Source organism: Erpetoichthys calabaricus, chromosome 12, assembly GCF_900747795.2.
Source record: "Erpetoichthys calabaricus chromosome 12, fErpCal1.3, whole genome shotgun sequence".
In the NCBI taxonomy this organism is placed as follows: domain Eukaryota; kingdom Metazoa; phylum Chordata; class Cladistia; order Polypteriformes; family Polypteridae; genus Erpetoichthys; species Erpetoichthys calabaricus.
This window is the reverse complement of record NC_041405.2, coordinates 23012304-23029280: the sequence shown is the minus strand read 5'-3', so window position 1 is coordinate 23029280 and position 16977 is coordinate 23012304. Positions and strand designations below refer to the sequence as shown.

The 16977-nt window shown below is 39.6% G+C and overlaps 1 protein-coding gene across 2 annotated transcripts in view; it reads left to right on the top strand.

Moving 5' to 3' along the window:
* The window catches only part of cacna1ia (calcium voltage-gated channel subunit alpha1 Ia), an 856996-nt gene that overhangs the window by 642036 nt on the left and 197983 nt on the right, over positions 1 to 16977 (top strand). The gene's annotated exons all lie outside the window — the stretch shown is intronic.

Here is a 16977-nt window from a genome sequence, read left to right as displayed (position 1 = left end):
GTAGAAACTGTTAATAATTATAATAATTCTTTGCATTTATATAGCGCTTTTCTCACTACTCAAAGCGCTCAGCAATTGCAGGTTAAGGGCCTTGCTGAAGGGCCCAACAGAGCAGAGTCCCTATGGGCATTTACGGGATTCGAACCGGCAACCTTCCGATTGCCAGTGCAGATCCCTAGCCTCAGAGCCACCACTCTGTGCCTTGAAGAACCTATCTATCTATCTATCTATCTATCTATCTATCTATCTATCTATCTATCTATCTATCTATCTATCTATCTATCTATCTATCTATCTATCTATCTATCTATCTATCTATCTATCTATCTATCTATCTATCCTATCTGTTTCTGCAAAAACCCACTGGTCTGAGTTTTTACTTTACCCTGACCTGTCTTCTCTTTCCTCTGGCCGTGTTTTAGCTGATTAATTCTCCTGATTGTACTCACCCATCTGATGTTCTCCTACAGTACTACATAACGTATCTATTGTACTATATAACAAACTTGTTAGAATGTACAAACAATGTATTTATTTTTTTATTAACAGTTATGTGGTTTAGGCACCCTTATTTTGGTTGGTATGCTGTTGATGTTAACATGACTATGTTATACTAGCCAACCCGCGGCATAGCATATGCTGCATAATTATGTATTGATGGGTGAACACTTCCTGAACGACACAGTTGTCCAAATGGGGTGGGTTTGTGGATACCACTGTGAGTGAATGAAAAGATAGACCTCTGGAGAGAGCAACATATAATTGTTCCTGACTGAAAGCGGGATCGTCTGTGACGAAGAAGGCCACGCTGGTGAAAGTTACTTCGTCGGTAGGGATAAGTGTCAGTACTTATAGATTAAGGTGTAGCGAGTCTTCGTTGTCGACGCTTAATATAGCTTGCGTACTGAGATGTTCCGGAGTCACAGTTGAGTAACACTTTTTAATGTCTTTTAAGCACAGGGGAAAAAATGAACATGTGAAACATCCGTAATGTAATAAGCCACCAAGAAAAGTAACATTGCAACAATGCTATCTACAACCCGATCTCTGTAAACAGAAGTGAAAACAAAATCGAGCCCGGTGTATTCTTTAACTGCCTTGTGGCGCTGTAGTAGTGCTGCTGCTTTGCAGTAAGGAGACTGTGGAAGATTGTGGTTTCGCTTCCCGGTTCCTCCCTGTGTGGATAGCGCTTTGAATACTGAGAACACCGCTATATCAATGTAACGAAGTATTAACAGGAAATTGTCTTTGTGTAATAGTAAAAGGCAAATTATCCGCTACAAACAAACTGTTTTACACGCTGCATACCAACCCGCGGCGTAGCACGCCGCATAATCACGCCGCTTTTAAAACGTTTTTTAAGCAGAGGGAAAAAAAAATGAACATTTGCAAAATCCGTAACGCTGCTTACAGTAAGTACAATGCACACGCGTTTAATTTGTCGGCCACTTTTTGCCAGCCATCTTTTCTGGTTTGGGCTGCTTTTGCAGTGTTACCGCTTGTGCATATTAAATCTTAAAATCCTTCGAGTAACTAATTAACTAACTAACACCAACCCACCCACCCACACAGCTTGTGTGAAACAAATGCGCCTGTATACTCATAATTTTGTTGCAGCCTATAGTGGAGTCAGGCACAGAGAAGGTCAGCTGCTGAAAGAGTGTCTCGACTGTTGCAGGGCCTGCATCGGTGAAGCAGGTGAGACGCTAATGAAACAGTGGCACAGGGCTTATTGGTTTTTAAAGACTGCTTCCTTCATTGTGTTTTAACCTCAGTTTTAAAGGATTGTTTTAAGGATCCCATGGGATACCCCTCGCAAACTGTTTTAGACGCTGCATTCAGCAATTCACATCCGCGACAAACATGCCTCTTCTTACATGGTCCTGCTTTGGTGGGCGGGGAAACGTTTTCTGTGTTCCTGCAGGACCATCTAAGAAGACGCATGTTTGTTGCGGATGCGAATTGCTGTATGTAGCGTGTAAAACAGTTTGCGATGTTGCACGCGGTCGTGCGTCGTAACCGAAAAGTCAACATGGCTCAGAGCTGCATGTGGACTGTAGCACAGCCAAACAGAAATGACGGCGTGTTTTCCGAGGCGTCGTGTCCAAGTTGGTGGGCATGGCTCTGCGAGTTTTCGTTGTATCCAATGGTCTTAGAGTTGGTGGGCGTGGCTCCTTCCTGCATGCTTTCATGGGTGTGGGTGTGGCTCCTTCCTGCGTGCTTTCATGGGTGTCGTGCCGCTCTGGCGGCGGCTTAGAGAATTATATATATAGATAAGGTTGATTTGCAATTTTATGAACATGTAAATTTTGTGAAAATAAAGCAGAGAGACATAGTGGTTAAGCACCTCAATTGATTTCTCAGTCTGGTTTAGCTCATGGTTTTTGACTTAGCTTTGCTGCTTGACTTTGAGTTCAGTGTTGAGAACTTTGGTTACTGAACTCTTCTCTTAGGGTACTGATGATGATCTCATGAACCATCTGATATAAACAAACTTTAAGATCTCTGCCACTTTCCTTAAATTTCATCCTCAGGGACATGAATGGAAAGTTCTCAAAGGTCCCAGCGGTATTCTCTTAACCTGTTAGGCTTGCCTGGTTAAAATATGTTTTCCAGTTGTACAACCTTCTCAAATCTTACTTCTTCTTTTGATCCTTCACACCTTTAGTTACTGAGCTGCGTATCTTCTGTTATAGACACTTATGATTTGACACACACTTTCACCCCCATAAAACTTTCTGACTTTATGCACACTGTTGATTGTGCCAACTTTCCACTTCTATTATCGTATCCCATTTGGCCTGCTTGTTGAAGATCAATGGCCAGTCCATGTGACACATTGTTTCAGGAAGGTATGTGTGTTTAATCTTGCTTCTCTTAATCCTGTTTTTGAAGACTTGCCTACGTGATCTGCTTTTCCTATCATTCATTTACATTTGAGCTGATCTTCCCTATCTTCCTGAGGGGCTACCTGAACTCTTCCACTCTGTCTTTCCTACTAGCACATCTATACAAACTAACTCTCGCTATCCCACAGGCCTAATTGCACCTTTAACCTTTCAGATAACATGATTTTATGGCGTTTGTACCGGACACAAAAAAACAATTTGATTTTCTTCAGCTCTCAGATACTGTGTATCAAATTGTAATTTGTGGTGAGCTTCTCAAAAACCTTCACTGTGCCACAGCTGGGAGTAAGATGTTAACTGTCTTCTGCGTTCGGTGACTTCTTAACAATTGTCCCTTCTGTAATTCTTAAAGGTTTGCACTTTGATTGTGTCACACATATCATACAATAATTCTGCTTGTCACAAAGAAAACAGAGTATGCAATTTTGTGACTGGAAATCCCTCAAACCAAGGATATATTTTTTTTTTTTTTTTGAGGCAGGTTGCACCAAAATTTATGTGTTTGTACTTGAATGAGTCACACTGATGACCAGACACTCTGACTGAGTCCAGCAACTGTGATCATTCTGTGAGTGATGACTGCACCCTTGTGAGCTACTGTAAGACCATTAATTCAAGCTTCCTGCTTGCGTGAACTGCTCAGAATAAAAAATGAGGCCAAATGCTGAGGAAAGCCACGGCTAACTGAAAGAAAGAAAGCTAACCAAAATTAAGCTTTAACCATTGCAAAGCAAATACAGATCCCAAACATACTGAAAGAATCTGAGGGTGTCGCCTAGGCCATACTCAAATTTGAGCAACAGAAGGATCAGTGATGAGGTTTTAATATTAATCTTTAAGTATGTGTTGCAGGCCCTCGTACTGCAGGAAGCTGGGTCTGAACCCTGGCTTTAGGTCGACTTCAGTTATTGGAGCGCATAAACTAGAAGATCACGTCAATAAGGAACATTGCAGATTAACAGATGTACGCTCATGAGTTCGGAGAGACCTGACTTGCCCCGCCTGAGATCTGTCAGAATTTCCAACAAAAATAAATACATGGCTTCATAGCATGTTCAAAGCAAACATAGCACATGACAACAGTCAAGTTTAATTTACTGCAATAGTTTGTGTGTTATCTTGTTGTAGGAAATCAAAAACAAAAAAATGTCGATGAAGCCAAGACTGGTAAGGTGGAGTCCTACACCCCACATATAAAGGTTGAAGGATCAGATAGAATGACATATCAGTGGTTTAATATGCCAATGGCAAAGATGCCATTAAGTATAATGAATATGACCCCCAGTGTGCCTTCTTCACGGTCATTCAGCAGTTGATGTCTAGTTGATAAGCTGGTGGACAATTATCTAGTTGAGAGTCATTGGTTCTCTTCTAGTTCCTGGTCTTCTGGGTGACATGGAAAAACAGATGAGTGATGGTGTTACATCATTATCATTAAAGGGTGAGTCAAAATGATGTTAACATTTGAATGGTGGAAGCAATTTATTCACAAAACATACCATATATACTTGCGTTTAAGAACTCCCACGAATAAGTCGGGACTTGAATTTACCATTTAATTTCTGGTATTTTATAATGTCGGTTGTATAAGTCGAATGCGGAAAACACACGCTATTGGTCCAAAAGATTATGATATGCTAACGCCCACCTGAGAGAGTACAATACAATACAATACAGTTTATTTTTGTAGAGCCCAAAATCACACAGGAAGTGCGGCAATGGGCTTTAACAGGCCCTGCCTCTTGACAGCCCCCCAGCCTTGACTCTCTAAGAAGACAAATAAAAAACTCCCAAAAAAACCTAGTAGGGAAAAATGGAAGAAACCTTGGGAAAGGCAGTTCAAAGAGAGACCCCTTTCCAGGTAGGTTGGGTGTGCAGTGGGTGTCAAAAAAGGGGGTCAATACAATACAATACACAGAACAAATCCTCAATAAAAAATAAAAATATTTTAGAAGTACGGAGCAGAATTTAACAGTAGATGATATCACATAATAAGATTTGGATAATTTTAGACTCCTGGAGACCTCATCCATCAAGCTGCCTCCCCCATTTGGCCATTCCATGGCTAAAACAGTGTTGGGCCAGCCAATCCGATGAAAGAACCCCTCTTTCTCACGATTCCTGCGATCCTCCATCAGGGATGACTTTACCTTAGGCAGGCAAAACAACTTGGCAGGTGCCACATTTGAGTACAGAGAAGAGAAACAGAATAGGTGAGAGTTAGTATCCAATTCTAACTATCATGTTACTTATGTTTTAGTGCTAATGACTAACACCAGAGATGCAGTCTGTAGAGTTAATCAGCAGCTCTAGTCAGGGTGTGCTAAACTGAAGTAGTGAGTCTTCAGCCGGGATTTAAAAGCTGAGACCGAAGGGGCATCTCTTATAGTAGCAGGCAGACCATTCCACAGTTTAGGGGCCCTGTAACTAACAGCTCGACCTCCCATTGTTTTTTTATTAATCCTTGGAACCATAAGCAGACCAGCATCTTAAGATCTTAAAGTGCACTCTGGTTTGTAAGTCATGATAAGTTCAGACAAGTAAGTCGGACCTCGGCCATTTAATGCTTTATACGTTAAAAGAAGGATTTTGAAATCTGCCCTAAACTTAACCGGGAACCAGTGTAAGGATTTAAGAACTGGAGTTATGTGTTCGTATTTTCTTGTTCTTGTAATAATTCTTGCAGCTGCATTTTTTAATAACTGGAGGCTGTATAAAGAACAGTTTGAACATCCAGTGAACACTGCATTGCAGTAGTCAATCCTACTAAAGATAAATGCATGAATTAATTTCTCAGAGTAACACGAAGCACGCTGCCTTTTTTTTCTATGTATTGTGCCTACGTGACCACACGGTAATACACAAACTATTCTGAAGCAACGTTTGCATTGTTATGTTTTTTTTGTATCTCACACCCTCATACACCTTCACCATAAGAGTATTCCTTATCTATGATGGAGCATTCAATCAGAAGAAAATATGAAGTTGGCTTTAAATTAAAAGTCGTTGAAGTGGCGAAAGAAATTGGTAACTGCGCTGCTGCAACTATATTCAATGTGTCTGAGAAACTGGTGCGAGATTGGAGGAGGCAAGAAGATGTAAAAAAAAAAAAATTAAGTGTCATATTTTTGAACGGGCGTATAAGTCGGGGTCTGATTTTATGATTGATTTTTCGGGTTTCAAGCCCCGACTTACATGTGAGTATATACGGTACTTCATATGTGCAAGATGATTTACAGGAATGTCTCAATCTGTTCAACATATGTACCATATGTGGCACATAAATTGTCTACAACAAATTGTATATAAGTATATACATAGCAGTACCATTAGTGTTAACATAATTTTGACTCACCCTGTATTATATCTATTATTATTAATCGAGCCACCGGGGAGGCTAACCAGCCCAACATGGCGCCAGTCCCATACATGGACAAATAGAGGGGGTTTGTGTCAAGAAGAGCATCCAGCTGTAAAATTTTAGCCAAATCCTTAATGAAGGAATAAGTCTAATCATAATCATAAAATGATAGGTTGTACCCCATACACAACAATCAAAGACCTCTGCTGACCCCTGTAGGAAGTGAGCGAGGGCTACCAGGGCAAGGGCTGGTTCGGCTAAGAGTGCGACATGAAGTCTGGGGGTGCATGACAGAGAAAGAAGTACCACAGAAGCAGGTGAGGACTGTCCAGGATATGTATGAGGGAGTCGGGACTCTGGTTAAAAGCAATGTTGGGGAAACAGACAAGATCCCAGTTAGAAGAGGTCTGCACCAGGGATCTTCTTAAAGTCCTTATCTCTTTGGTCTGCTTATGGACGTGTTGACTTGTGGGGTTAAAGACCAATCCCCCTGCTTCAGGGTTTTTGCTGATGACAGAAAAGAGGAAGTGGAGAGGAAGTTGGAAGAATGGAGAAAGGCTTTGGAAGATAGAGGGTTGAAGATAAATAGGAAGAAGATAGAATATATGAATGTCAATGATGAGCAGAATTGAGATGCTAGCCTGCAGGGAGAGCTATTGAAAAGAGTGGATATATTTAAATATCTAAGATCAGTGGTAGCCCAAGATGGAAAACTAGATGCAGAGATAAACCATAGAGTACAGTGTGCATGGAGCAATTGAAGAAGGTATCATGAGTATTGAGTGATCAAAGAATTAAGTTGATGGTTGAAGGTCAGGTATTTAAGGCAGTGGTGTAACTCGACAATGATGTGTGGAGCCGAGACATGGGTCTTAAAGGGAATGCAGGAGAAGAAGTTGGACGTGGCAAAAATGAGTGTTCAGATGGATGTGTAGAGTTACAAAAAGGTCAGAGTAAAAAAATGAAATAATCCGAGGTACAACAAAGTGCGAGAGATATCTAAGAAAGTACAAGAAAGGAGGTTGAAGTGGTATGGACATGTCATGAAGAGAAACAATGAATATATGGACAAAAGAGTGATGGGAATACAAGTACAGGGGAAGAGAAAGAAGATGTGGATGGATGAAGTAAAAGAAGAACTGAAGGAAAAGGGTCTGACTGCAGAGTAGGTGCAGGACCGAGCTCTTTGGTGAAGGTTGATCAAACACTTTGACCCCACATAAAAGTGGTAAAGATGAAAAGGAAGAAGAAGAAGATGATTATTATTTACTTAGTAGACACCTTTCTCCAAGGAAACTCACAAAGCAATTTTGTGTAATTATATTTACATCTAGACTAAGACACTCATCAGTATCTTAAACATTTGTCAGTACAACAGCAGCAATCCTGGAGAAGAGACACTGTGCAGTTCCAAATCATTTATTGAAAAGGAGAGTTTTCAAAAGACGCCTCCACATGAGTATATTGGGCGCAGTTTAAATCACCTAAGGGAGATCATTCAATCGTTTTAGGTCAGGAATGGAGAAGCATTGTCCAGTCTTGGCATGTCTGATAAGAAAGAGGGATAGTTAACAGACGGACAGAGGCAGAAATTAGGGTTAGGCTTAGGGTAAGGTTAGGGTTAGGGAGAATTGTAGGTCAAGATTAAGAATTATGAACTGGATTTTTGCAGCAACAGGAAGCCAGTGAAGAGACTGAAGCAGAGGAGAATAGTAGGTAGTGAAACGAGGCACAGAAAACACAAGTCAAGCAAATGCATTCTGGATGAGCTGTTGACATCAGATAGCAGGTGAAGGAAGCTCTGCTTGGTAATAAAGTTGCAAAAGACCTGCCGAGACAGAACCAGTGCTTTACATCCAAATCTTTCTCTAGTGTTTGTCTTAAATTGGTACCCATAAGCGACACACTTTAGTTCAGTGTACGAAGAGGCTGAAGACCAAGCATGTGACAGATTTCTGTTTTTTTATTTGTCCGGTGTGATTGGCGGTATGGGAAATTATCCCATCTGTCAGAGTTAAGCCTTTTAGTTCCGTCATTTTTAAGGGACATAACCAATATTTACTTTTGCTTATTTCGGCAAACCAGCAAAATTTCTTCTCTTAAAGATTTAAGATTTTTGCGTAGGATGACTCTGCTCTATGTGGGTATGAAGAGAATAGGAAGGTTTTCTGCACTGTTATAATTCAGAAAACTGACACGATTGTACTTCATTGTCAGATTTCAGCTAACTTTGATTGTCAGTGTAAGTGACAGCTACAAAGCCACAAACACAAAACTTTCCATGGCTCTCTTGACTGTGAGCACATATATTTTAAAACACCAGCCACGTCAGGATCTTCAGGATCTCTTATTTTAGTACATGTGTCACAAAACCTTTAGTATTAATTTCTCTGTGGCTGAAATGAGATTAGAAACAAAGCCACCGATGCTTAAAAAGCCAGTCTATTAACCCGGCAGACCACTTGAACACTCCTCGAGTCCTCCTAAGTGGCGTCTGTGTGCGGAACAGCAACGGTTCAGGGGTGTGGGGGAGGCTTAATTTAGATACTTAGAGGATTTAATGAGCTGTTTAGAGCCTCTGCTCCTAATCATTGCTCTGCGCTTCATTGTAAATGACCTTTCCGATTAAACAGGGTCCGAGGGGGGCTGATGTGAATTTACACACTTGTAAGCTCTTGGGAGAAAGAGTTGTAATCAACTGCCGGAGTCTTAATTGCGAGAGGAGTGAGTTGCCTATTTTTCATAACTAATTGCATTTGAATAATGGTTAGAAAAAGGATATTGGTGTGACACTTGAACAATGAATGTTGGCTTTTGGCTCGGTTTTGTTGTCTTTGATTTTTTTTTTTTGTGGTCTATTGTAACTGAGCACGAATAGATGTGGCCTTTTTTGTTTCTTCACATAACAACAGCACAAATCAGTCTTTTTCAGCTACACATTCTAATAAGTAAGAAAGTAATCACATTTTTTATTCAAATTTCATGTCTTTCAGAATGTTAATAGTAATCCATTGTGCTACAGTGAAAAAGAATGTCCGTGTTAATGGGTCCCAACTTTAGCATTGAAAAGTTCGATGACCAACTTGTGAATTCATTGAATTGAATTTCCAATTCTTTCAAGGAGAAAAGACTATCCCAGGAGCAGTAAGCACATGGCAGGATCCAGGATGGGACACGGGAGCATCACAGGGCACACTCATTCACTCATACACCCATATTCACTACTATGAACCCCTTTAAAGTTGTCAACTAATCTAACTTGCGCATCTTCGAGATATGTGAGAAGAACTGGAGTGTCCAGCAAAAGTCCAGGTAGGGATGACACATATTGGAGATTCAATAAGGTCTTTTTTGGACTTCATTTTATTTAAATTTTGTTCCTGATTAATGATTAGTATAGACAGATAGAGGGCGGCACGGTGGCTCCCACAGTCCAAAGACATGTAGGTTAGGTGGATTGGTGATTCTAAATTGGCCCTAGTGTGTGCTTGGTGTGTGGGTGTGTTTGTGTGTGTCCTGCGGTTGGTTGGCACCCTGCCCAGGATTGTTTCCTGCCTTGTGCCCTGTGTTGGCTGGGATTGGCTCCAGCAAACCCCCATGACCCTGTGTTCGGATTCAGTGGGTTAGAAAATGGATGGATGGATAGACAGATAGATTGATATTCATTTTAGTATAGATATATAGATAGATTTTAGTATAATAGGCAGGATAGATAGATAGATAGATAGATAGATAGATAGATAGATAGATAGATAGATAGATAGATAGATAGATAGATAGATAGATAGATAGATAGATAGATAGATAGAAATTTTAGTATAGTAGGCAGGATCAGATAGATAGATAGGAACTTTAGTATAGATAGATAGATAGATAGATAGATAGATAGATAGATAGATAGATAGATAGATAGATAGATAGATAGATAGATAGATAGATAGATAGATAAGAATTTTAGTATAGTAGGCAGGATAAGGTAGATAGATAAATTTTAGTAAAGTTGGCAGGATAAGATAGATGGATGGACAGGTAGACAGAACTTTATTTGTCCCAGGTTGAAGTTTGGCTTTTTACAGAAGCTGTTTAAATTAATACAATCTCTTATGATTTTGTCTAAAGGCAATTCATCTTGGTCAAAGGGTAGACTAGGTATAGACTGGGAATCCTGTTTTCTCAAATGTTATGATGAATGAGCAAAACTTTTTGATCAGAGGGGGTGCATAATGATATTATTTTATCTTAATTTTCAAAGAGCACTGGTGAAAAGCCATTTCATCAAAGGGTGGATATCAAACTAAGGTGGAGTTAAAGGCATTATATAAAGATGGGAGAAAAAAAAAAAGATTGTCTCATGGACTAAAAGGAATGGGTTATGGCATTGGGATTATTGTTGTAAATTTGGTGATGTTAACAGAGGTTCTCTTCACCTTTTTAGTGTTCTTAAATAATTTCAACAAAACAGGATGAAATTAAACTAGGTGGGAAAGCCGTTACTGTAGAGTCAGCCCAATCATTAAAGATGGATGGAATTCAGACTTGGACAGATATGTGACAAATGATTTTCATTGTAAACGTATTTAAGAGAATTACTTATTATAATTAAAAATATTATATACAGTGCCATCCATAATGTTTGGGACAAACACACATCCTTCCTTGATTTATCCTTCTGTTTCACAATCCTATATATTACAAATCAAACAATTCAGATGTGATTAAAGTGCACATTGCAGACTTTTGGGGATTAGCATATATTTCAGTCTCACCCTGTGGAAATGACAATGCTTTTTCTACATGGCCCCCCCATTTCAGGGTACTATAATGTTTGGGACACAGCAATGGCAGGTCTATTAAAGCCTTTGTCATATTTAGGAGTTTGTCGTTTATCCCTTGCATGTAATGACAGGTGCTGAGGATCTTATTTGCTAATGCTATGCCAGGCCTCTAATTGCAGCCATCTTCAGTCCCTGCTTGTTTTGAGGGTTTGTCCCCTGAATTTTTCTCATCAGCATATGGAAGGCCTGCTCATTTGGATTTAAATCAGGTGACTGGCTTGGCCATTCAAGAATTTTACATATTTTAGCTTTGACAAACTCCTGTGTTGCCTCAGCAGTATGTTTGGAACATTATATTGTTGTAGGATGAAGTGCCATCCACTGAGTTTGGAAGCATTTACTGGAACTTGAGCAGATCAGATGTTTTTGTACACCTCAGAATTAATTGTGCCACTGCTATCAGCAGTTCAATCATCAATGAAGAAAAGTGTGCCAGGACCTGTGGCAGCCATGCATGCCTAAGCCATAACACCCCCAGCACCATGTTTGACAGATGAGGTGGTCTGCTTTGGATCTCAGGCAGTTCCTTTTCATCTGTACACTTTGCTCTTGTCATCCCTCTGATCAGGTTCATCTTTGTTCCAACTGTCCACAAGACCTTTTTCCAGAATTCTGCAGACTCTTTTCAGTCTTTTTTCTCAAGCTGTAATCTGGTCATCCTGTTATTCTGGCTAACTATTAGTTTGTATCTTGCCGCTGTATTTCTGTTCATGGAATCTTCTGCAAATAGTCACCCCTGACCCATCCACATCAGCCTTCTGATCTGTTGGACACAAATTTGGGCCATTTTCTTTGCCACAATATCATGTAGGTGAAATTACTCTTCTAGACAGAAGATTCCAATTCAATAGCTGTTAGCTATTGTTGTATATGCAGGGTATGTGACTAAATAGTTCAACTTTTTTTAACACTTTGAACGCAAGGTACGAGTTAACTCATATGTAATTGAGCCTTTCAAGATACGACATACGAGAGTAACTCGTACCTCAGTATGGAGCCACTATAGACACAGCCAGCTTGCTGGTGAGCTTTGCTGCCTTGTCTCAGTTACCTTCTACAGTGCTGCCATCTAGTGGATAGCTATAGAATTTTTTATGCGGAAAATAGTGTTATAAATAGACAGTCTGTAGTTATTTCATCGTGAAAAAGGTATAATGCTGCTAATGTTTTGAAACAAATAGATTTGTTGCAAGATTAATTTTTCAATGATTATGACAGCGATCAAGATAGTGACAATCAATTGGACGATGTGGAACGGAACCTGTAAGGTCTGATGCTGATGCAGATTGTGCAGTGAAGGCGTTTCTTCATCACAAGGCTTGTCATGGCTCAAGTTGTCATGGAAATTCTATCACCTACTGAATGCAAACAGCCACCAGCTACCAAATGTGTTGTGTGCAGAAAGCATGGACAGTGCAAGGAAACACGTTAGATTTGGGGAACATATGCCTCTAAGCCTGCACTCTGTCTGTGTTGCTTCTAGGACTCTCATTCAATTGGAGATTTCAGTCATGTAACTGGTGAAAATAAAGTAATTAACAGTTTCTTGATATTTTTAAAAAATTTTTGATAGAGTTCATTATTAATCATATATGCATAGACTAATACTGCAGTGTCCTGGTAATGAATGACTCATCAGTCTTTGTGTTGAACATAACATTTTTCAAAGAAGTACCAAATGAAGATTTGAAATCCATACTGAAGTCTAAAGCTAAAATTATTGGATGCATCCATACATGATAGATAACAGATTATTGGAACACTTTGCAGGTAAATTACAGAGTCAGACAAATATTGCATAATTATAAACTTTAGATAATAAAGCAGTGAGGTTGTTTTCAGTGTAACGGAAATATTGAGTACATGTTTAGTCGTTGCAGCCTAAAGTATCACTGAGCCATCTTTCATAAATTTCTATGTAAGTTAGGTAGTTTTTTACTTTTATGGACACAAACATCATGTCACCCACTTTAATTTCAAGGAGCAGGAGAAGTGAGCTGCTGTTACTGAGTTTCTTGCAAAATGCCGTACAGCCTCTGAGACAAGCATGAGATGAGGTGTAGACAGTATCCAGATTTTTAGCATGTAACAAGACTTACCCCAGCATTCATACTGTAACAGGCAGTGCTCTCTTGTATGGTGATGAATAAATAAAAATATTATTACATCTATACTGAATAAAGAAAAACATTATCAGCACATTTTATAACTAAATACACATAAGGTCATACCTTTCTTATATGATAACACTTGTTCATACTTCCTACATCTTACCCCACTTTATCCCATGGCCAGCAGCAAGGTGTTCTTGCTTCAGTGAGCACAACTGCAATTGTGTTCCACTGTTTTGCCATCAGGATTGGTTGTCAAATGACTAAAAGAAAAAATATCAAAAAATATGCAAGGTAAAATTGGCAAAGTAAACTAATTCATAATTGAAGTCACACAGAATGTTTTCCTGTGGTAACACAGACAAGTTTGCAAATTGCCAATACTGTTCAATACGAAATTGTTAAATTTTACATATGTGTACAACATGCTGTTTTCAAGATATCTCAACAAAAGTCGAACCATTCTTAGAAATTTCCTTAAAGAATAAATGTGACAAATTTAGACAAAATCAATCCACTGAGTGCCAAGTTTTATCATGTGAACTGACAGACAGACAGACAGACAGATCTGGCTATTGCAGTAAGTGCTTTTTGTATTATACGCAAACCTAAAAACGACAAGTCAGCACACAAGGAGGTCCGTAGAGAAGCGACTAGACTTATTGAGAGGCTTCAACTTATCAGCTTTGAGGAAAGATTGAAAGAGTTAAATCTTTTCAATTGAAGAAAGCAGAGATTTAGAGCTGACATGATAGATGTGATGAAAATTATGGAGGGAATTAGTATGGTGGATAGCAGCTGTTACTTTAGACTGAGATCTTTAACGAGAGCATGGGGCACAGATGGAAGGTGGGTAAACATACATTTAAAACAAACATTAGAAATGTTTGCTTCGCTTAGAGAAACAAAGATACAAGTAGCTGCGGTAAAGAGTGGTGTATTGGGAAACTTTGAAATTTTAACGTGACAGTATTCTGTAAAAGCTAGGGAAATATGGATTTGTCTCTGTGGATCTGGCACAATTTTTTTTGCACCTGTGTGGGGTTTTTGTTCTGGTACTTTAGTGTCTCCTCCATATGTCAGAGACATGCATGTTAGGTTAACTGGCAATTCTAAATGGTCTAAGTGTGGATGAGAGACGTTTTGAATGGCTGGCACCTTGCCCAGGGTTGGCTCATGTCTTGAGTGCCCAGTGTTGCTGTGTGGTAGTTATAATAATAATAATCATCATCATCATTATAACAATAATAATTGCATCCCTTATTTAACAAAAGCAGGACTCAGATAAGCATATGTCTGTCTGTCAGTCACTCTATGATCCGCTGTGCTATACTGAAGTGATTATGAAAGGACACGAGAATCTCCCACCCTCCCTCTCCCCCCTCTCCTTTTCAGCCTCTCTCAGACACACACCATCCATTATTATTAAGAATGTGAAAGCCTCGGCTCTGGTGTTAAAGCAAGCTTGTGCTGCCAATATTGTTATTGCACATAATGGGCGAGTTTACACAAAATAACGATTGGAAGGCTGTTTTTATACCCTGCCACTGGCGTGATTTAATCAGCTCAGTTCATTCAACCTCCTGAGAGCAAGAACGTATCCATCAGTTCAGCTTTCACCGCTGCAGCTCTAGAGGGGGGGGGGGGGGGGGGGGGGGGGGATGGGGGTTGATGCTTGGCTCTTTATAGGGCAGGTTCATTTGGCAGGGTTGGCGTTTTTCTCAGCCTTCTCAGTTTTCTCATTGCAGAAAACACTGTTGTTGCCTCTACTGTTCGAACGTATATTTTGTCTTATTATCCTTCATCAGGCTTTGCAGTTAATCTGCCATCATTGTTAACAGCAAAGTACAAACATTTTAACTTCCAAGTCCAGAAGATGAAATATCTTAAAACTTACAAGAGACAGCATGCCATTCATCTTTTTCCTCACAAAGCCTGGTTGGCGAGTCTCGTTAATCCTTCTCATCTTCATCACCTTTAGAAAGCACTTGGCATTTATCTGCTTTCTCTACAGGCACCCTCATGTTGTACCAGAAGAGTGGAATTCAAAAGGAAGGAAAGACCTCACTAATGAGAAAGTCACCATGTGAATTACACATGAAAGGAGAGTGTATGCTCTGCTCCTGAAAATTTGGCAATCATGTTTTTTTGTGTATGTGTGCTTGTAAGCTATTTTTCGTGTTGACTGAAGTTGCAGAAATAGTTTCTCCAGCTTTGATGGTGACCTTATCACAAAGACATATCCATCCATTTTCCAACCCGCTGAATCCGAACACAGGGTCACGGGGGTCTGCTGGAGCCAATCCCAGCCAACACAGGGCACAAGGCAGGAACCAATCCTGGGCAGGGTGCCAACCCACCGCAGCACAAAGACATACTCATTCGGTAAACATCATCCCCTCAGTGTGTGACTTTGGCTCTCTGGTTTTCTGTATAGCGTAGATGGTTATTACGGATCCTCTTCCTTTTTGACCCATTCAGCAGGCTCCTGTGTGTCATCTCTTATCCTCATCATCACTTCTTTAGAATAGAATGCAGACTCTTATTTGATTGATTAAAGGGACAGGCATATGTGTGTGCTTCTTCTATATGCGACGGTAGCAGAATATCTCAAATGTCTCCAGGCATTTCTGTAAGTGTTCATACTTCTGTTCCATAACGTGAATTTCCCATTGGGATTAATAAAGTATCTATCTATCTATCTATCTATCTATCTATCTATCTATCTATCTATCTATCTATCTATCTATCTATCTATCTATCTAGAACTGAGAATACATAACATCACAGCATTCTTACCCAGAATTCTTGCTTCATACTCACACTACAGAGTGTCTTCCTTAAGTGGTTGAATGCGTTGTGCACCCTTTCAATATGAGTTCTTACAATTAGCATACCACCCAGATAAGTAAATGATTGTACTCTTTTAGCAGTGTTTGTGTGATACGAAACATTATGTCTACAGTATGTCCATTAAGTTCCTGTTACTCACAATCATCATCTTTGTCTTGGATGTGTTGACTTCCATTCTATAAGATTCACCGATATTCGCTTCCCGATCTATAAGTCCCTGTAAGGCTTATGCATTACTGGCTAAAATGATTGTATCATCCACATATTGGAGATGATTAATGACTTTCCATTTACAGACAACCTGCCATCCACATTCTCTAGCGCTTCTCTAAATAGACTCTCTGAATAGGCATTGAATATAAACAGTGATAAAACACATCCTTGGCTCACACCCCTGTGAATCTCCACTTTGGCTGACATTTTCTCGTCATCTCCGACTGTTGCTCCTTGCTACTAGTATAAGTTCTTGATTATTCAGATACCTTCATCATCCAAGTTAGATGCTTGCAGAATGTCTAATAACTTTTCATGCTGTCATGGATGATGTACAAGAAAATCTTTAGCTCTCTGAAATATGTTCTGTATATTGGCCCTCAATCCAAAGTGGTCTCAATAAGTATCAGACATTAGGGCAGGGGTCTCCAACATGTCGCTCACGAGCAACCGGTAGCTCACAACCCCTTTTCAAGTAGCTCGCCAAAGGGTTAATGAATGCTACATAAATTTTAAAATTTGATTAGTCAAATTAAGGGTGAGCGACCTTTACAAAAAATCATATCACAATCTTTTTTAACACAAAATCATGATCCACAATCTGAATTGCAATCTATCTTCTCAATGTGGCATACAGTTAACAGAATATCCGGCCTCAATCTCATCAAGACTTAAGTAACACTTTATTTTAAATA